The 6000-nt window shown below is 42.7% G+C and overlaps 1 long non-coding RNA gene across 1 annotated transcript in view; it reads left to right on the forward strand.

Moving 5' to 3' along the window:
- LOC120527943 overlaps positions 1-3244 on the forward strand; it is a 61353-nt gene extending 58109 nt beyond the window's left edge. Inside the window, exon 3 of the long non-coding RNA XR_005633441.1 lies at positions 2414-3244. This is a non-coding gene — a long non-coding RNA (uncharacterized LOC120527943). The remainder of the gene's footprint in view (positions 1-2413) is intronic.
- The last annotated feature ends 2756 nt before the right edge of the window (positions 3245-6000 follow it).

Raw genomic sequence — 6000 nt, forward strand, 5'->3', positions numbered from 1 at the left:
TTAGATGTCTGTGAACTTGTTTTAAATGTTGTGTCACTGCCTTGTCTCGCGGGATATCATATTGTCTTCTGAGAGGATCACGTCTTGACTCCCTAGTCTCCCTCCCAAGATTTATTTTTAGATTTTTTTATAATAGAGAGATATTCACAAATAAAAACATGTGTGTTTATTTAATATTTATACTAAAGTCTTCACACATTATACACTTCAAGTCATTATTAGTATAACATGGAAAAAGTTTCTGCTTGATGCATGTGTTTCCTTTCATCCTACACTTATCCAGATCTTTGCAGACATGGAACACATGTGAAATGCATGTATTCCAAATAACGATATGCTGTATTATTTACCCTATACAACTCCAGGAACCTCACACACAGGTAAGGAGCCTTGGCTTGAGCTGGGAGAGTTGAGCTCCGTCAAGGTCGGGGATGGGACAGCAGGCTACTTGCTGCTTGTGCTGATCGACACATTTACAAAACAAAAGACGCTGATGGAGAGATGTAAAGGAATTTAAGGTGAACCAGGATTACAAGTTTTTTCGTAGGCTTCAGGGATTCTAGTGTTAAAAAGTATCAAGCACCAAAATCAATATGACCATGAAATTCCTTAACCTCTAAACAAGGTCTCCATAATGTTTAGAGGTCAAGATGAATTTATAATGAATCAGAAACAAGAACACTGGAACAATCCAGATGAGAACAGGCCATTCAGCCCAACAAAGCTTGCCACTTGTGTCCACTTAATTCTTCTAAAATAACATCAATTCGCGTTTTGAAAGTCCCTAAAGTCTTACTGTCTACCACACTACTTGGTAGCTTATTCTGTCTATGGTTCTCTATGTAAAGAAAAACTTAATGTTTGTGTAAAATTTACCTTTAACACAAGAGCTTGATCATTATAAGCCAGTGGATTTGGCCCTCCTGCGGTGGGCTGGCGCCCGCCTGGGGTTTGTTTCCTGCCTTGCACACTCTGTTGGCTGGGATTGGCTCCAGCAGACTCCCATGACCCTGTAGTTAGGATATAACGGGTTGGATAATGGATGGATGGATGGAATTGGCCCTTGCTCTGCGTCAGCCACTGCCAGAAGAGGATGTCCATCTTCTCACAGTCCTTCTTCTCAGCAGCCAGCCTTCGCACATCACATGCTCCTCTGGCCATCTGCAATTCCTATGACAATGCGAAACCCACAAAGCACAACTGAGAAACGCCTGGAAGAAAAACTAAATGGCTGGATTAGAAAACCGCAGAATTATTTTTTTAGGGCTCTGTTCGATTACAGAAGTTAGTCACAATTAACCAGTGAATACATTTTTAAATTGAAATTAACTGCATGTCAATCAAAACTGTATTCATATATCCTTCAAACATATTAATATTTTTCTATAAAGCAGAAATATCTAATTACTTTCAAATCAAAAACAGTTTTAACAGCCATGTTAAATTATTACAGTTAGTTTACTAATTAGTTTTATGTAACATTCTGAATGAACAGGGAAGGACCAATCAGTCAACAGGACAAAGGAAAGTTTTTTTATTTTTTATTTTGAGCCACATCACAATAGAAATTAATGTAGCACTTTGATTGGTTCTGTCAATGGTGCGGTCTTTAAAATGACATGAAGATGAAAACTAAATTTTTGCAAATGTTTTGACTATTAGATTCAGCTTGCTTATGCAGACCAGTTTATTTACGCCTCATCCCCAGGGTGCTGTCTCAAGCAGAGGAGTCTCAACTGCCTCAAGGTTTTGTTCACAAGTGAGGGAAGAAGGACGCCGGAGACTGACAATCAGATCAGAGCAGTGAATTTAGTCCTGTGGATGTTGCACCAGTCAGTTGTGCTGAAGAGACAGTTGAGGTGAAAGGCTAAGCTCTCGATTTTACCATTCGGCCTATGTCCCAGTCGTCACCTAAGGTCTTGAGCTGTGGGTAGTGACCAAAATAACTAGACTGTAGATACAAGTGGCAGAAATGAGCTTCATTTATACTGGTATTTGGGCTCAGGCATTTAGTAGAAGCTCAAAGTACAGCCAGTGCTCTGCTGCATCTAAAGGAGCCAGTTGAGGTGGGTCAGGCATGCGATTAGAATGCCTTGTGGACGTCTCACTGTAGAGGCTCACTCGATCTCAGGACCGGCCTCAGACACGCTGAAGAGATTATAACTATCAGCTGGTCTGCGAACGCCTCGGCCCTGGGGGAGTTCATAGTGGTGGTGAGGACAAGGGACATCTGGGCATGTTTGCCCCCCATGATCTGGACAGAAACTCGAAGGATGGATGAGTGGTCAGTTCAAGGGATGCTCTTTTGTTTATTAATTCCTTTTGGATTTTCCACTTAAAAGAATGCAATCAAGGAAAGCACATGAATCAAACATCTCACAATGTTTTTTTTTTCCTCTGTTTTCCTATTCAGCAGCCTGACCTTCAATTGGCAATCGATCAGAGAAGTTCCTGAAGGCTGCCTGGAAATCCCACCCTCGAAGAGGTGATGCTCTGAATCACTGCTTCCCCTCTTTCAGCCCTGGAAGGAACAACGCTCCCAGAAGTTAAATGTGTGGAAACCCAGGCAGTGACAAACAGCACACATAAGAAGGATACTAGTATACTATAATTATGTGGCAGTGCTACACCACCACTACTATTAATAGACTTGGATTTGTTTGGTGGTGCTTCATTAGCAACTTGTGAAGTGCAGTCATATTAACAGGACTTAATGCATTTAGGTGTTGTGTAAAAAATGTAATCGTAGATATTTTTAACATGTTAATCGCATGCGTTGACTAATGGAGATTAATCTCAGCTGTAATTTTACAGTATATCTTCAGGCAAGCTTGAGAGAAATTAAATCCAAACAGGAACTACAACACACATCAGCAGATGTCCGGGGATCTGTACCGCGTTCAGCTTGGTTCTGAGAGTAACAAACAACAAGGTTCCTCAAAGTCATTTGCAGCTCGCTAAACTGGAACATGACAAGGTTCAGTCACCATGAGATCTTCCCCCAAGATTGCTGCCTAGACTAATTCCACATCCCTCTCTATGGACTCGTTGGTGCCCCTTTTCTGAGGGGTGAGCGAGTGGCTCTTGGTACTGAGACTCTACTGACTCTGGTGACTTAGAGGTTTCCTTCTGATGCTAACAAGGAAGCCCCTTTCTTTTGCAAGTTCTCAGACTCGGCCACCAGTTTCCTCTGGCTGTCCTCTTACCATCTGGAAGGCTGTCTTGCTCTTCACTAATAATAAATACAGAGAACTAACACCTTGGAGAGATTGTGGTCACTGGAAAAGTTAAGTAACAGTGACCCACTATGTCTACCATAATAAACAATGCCTGAAGGTTTCCTCTGTGAATTTAATTGTTGTGATCCAAGGTTTTGTGCTGTTTTTTTAAGGGTGTTGAATATTTTTTTATCATGGTCTTTTGCTTTTACAATAGTTCATTTTTTTGGTGTTATGACATTATATGTCACTTCATGTCACATTTGTGGCGATGTTATATTTCATGACAAAAATGCTATTTGTTTTTTGACTCAAGAAGTCATTTTTACACTTCACGTTGTCCTATTAAACACAACTTCATGACACGGCAAGATTGAGGTGAACATTTTGGATAACTTAAATTCTAAAAAGCATTCTACTTTTTGTTAAAATGTTTAAAAAGCGGCAGGTTGAGTCATTTCAAAGTACAGTAATAGATGAAAAACCGTAAAGGTTACTAATAACAATTTGACCTCCTCTATCTTTTAATGGGTAAATAAATGATCAGCCATGACAGGTCATTAAACAGGTAGTTCTAGTAGACTCTGGGCCTTCTCACCCCAACTCCTTCCTGTGACGATGCGGGTTCACTCCATGCTCCCATCTTGCGTTCGGGGAGCCCTTGAACCCGTCACCGTCGGTGATGTTACCGATGAGCACGGCAGTGAGGCCCAACAAATAGAGCAAGGGGATGGTGCAAAAATGCAATGTGCTTTTATTTAAAACCAACAACAAAACCAAAGTGTCCAAAAAATTAGAGAAGTGCAGTGCATTCAAAAAGTCATTAAATAAATCCATAAAAACAGAAGTGAAGTGGAGGTTAAAACAATAAATAAATCCTTTAAAACAACGAGGTTAAAACAACACTGGAATCAGTCCTTTCAAATAAGCCCGGTGTCTTCTGTTGACCTGGCGGCTCTCCTGCTTCTCCCATCTGGGCCCCGCAACAGGAGAGTCGCCCTCTCAGCAGCTCACCTTCTCACTCACTCTTCTGGTCTGGAGGCCTCCCGATCCCTGGCTTCGGTCGCGCACTCTCCAGACTGATACTTGTCTTTTCACCCAACGGCCAGGACGGTCATATTGGGGCTTCCGCTTCCAAGCCTCCCGACTCCCTGCTGCCTTCTCGGCCAGCCGTCCTTCTGCCGGTCACTCTCGTTCCTTCATAAAATGCTGAGCGGGAGCGACCACTACCAACTGCCCTAGGTGTTGGCCAAACACCCCTGCAAGGGCTCATTGTCCAGCTGCTTACCTGCGAGCCTTCACTCACTCACACCGGCTCTCTCTCCTCCTCGCTGCTTCCCGCAATCCTGCAACCTCCGGCTCTTTTCTTTCTTTCCCTTCCTCTAGCCGCCTCGTGCTTCTATTTATGAAGAAGACGTGGCAGCTGTGGCAAACAGCAGCTCCTGGGAACAATTACGGATGTAGACGATTTCTCACCTTTGCACTTAGGTGAGAAACGTCCACACCACGAATCCCCCTGGAACTGCTTCAGGCACTCAACCACCACGGCCCTAAGCTAAGTTAGGCTAAGCTGCAAGCGCGGCGATTATTTATTTAAAACTGGCCTCTTGACGTGAGCTGTGGACCTGCTATACCACACTTCCGAGCGTGACCTTGAGAATAATACTGAGGGTATGAAACCCAGAGTCTCCAACTTTAAATCCCACATCTGCCGCTGATCCCATGATAGACTTTCACTAAGTCTCCCCCTTACCAGTAGTCATTTTGCCAATAGTCTATCCCAAGCATAATGACAAGTGATGAGTGGTACAATTCCCAGCAAAAATATCTGCTACACTTCACAAATAAGTTCACTTTGCTTCCTGTGAACTTCGTGCGTTGACACAAGAAGATTTTGTTGCTGTCAGGAAGCATTTTTGTGTCTTAATTACACATATATGTAATCCTGTCATTTAGTATTTACATTAAGATCTTTAGGGAAAAACATCACCAGACTCGTTTCTTCTCACGTGATGACATTTTTTGAGCCTCCAGACTGTTATGAACTAGAGAGTCCAAAAGCATAAGATCCCCAACAATTCCCCCCAGCTAGACACACGTAAAGAGCAACAAGAATCTTTACAAATAAAAGATATATTATTTCAAAAGAAGGCTCTGTCTAACAAGAAGCTTCAAAGAGCAAAAGAATCCAGGTGTCAATGTCTTCAAAATAGGCAAGTCAAAGTAATCTCAGTCCTAAAACAAAGACAAAGACCAGAACAAAAGGGTCACAGGAAAGCCAGAAAATCAGAATAATCAGGAAAGCAACAGACACAAGAAAACTCAGGACCGCCACCACCATGAGTGCCTTCTATGAGCCACAAGAGACTGTGAGTTCTCGGCTGAGGGCAGTGCCCCGCAGTAATTGACAGGTGGCTCTACTTCTTAAAGGAAAGACCCACAAAATACATGGGACATAGTCAAACACACCTTGATACGAGAAAACTCACAAATCGACACTGATAACGCAAAAAGTGAACAAAAGAGACAAAGATGAGAGATTTCAACCCCAGCCAGGGGACGGGGGAGCTGGCATCCTGGCTGAAACACAACACAGACTTGTTCTGGTAACACACTCCCCATGTCTCCAAGGATAAGGGCAATCTTTGTGAATTCGATCCAAAAGATGCATCTGAGACAGAAAAAAAATTGTAAAACTCCATGATGCTGGAAGCCTGCTGATCTTCAACTGAGATGGGGGAGGACACCAGGCAGCTTCCTGTGGAGAAATGTACACGCTTGT

Source organism: Polypterus senegalus, chromosome 4 (genome assembly GCF_016835505.1).
Source record: "Polypterus senegalus isolate Bchr_013 chromosome 4, ASM1683550v1, whole genome shotgun sequence".
NCBI lineage: Eukaryota > Metazoa > Chordata > Cladistia > Polypteriformes > Polypteridae > Polypterus > Polypterus senegalus.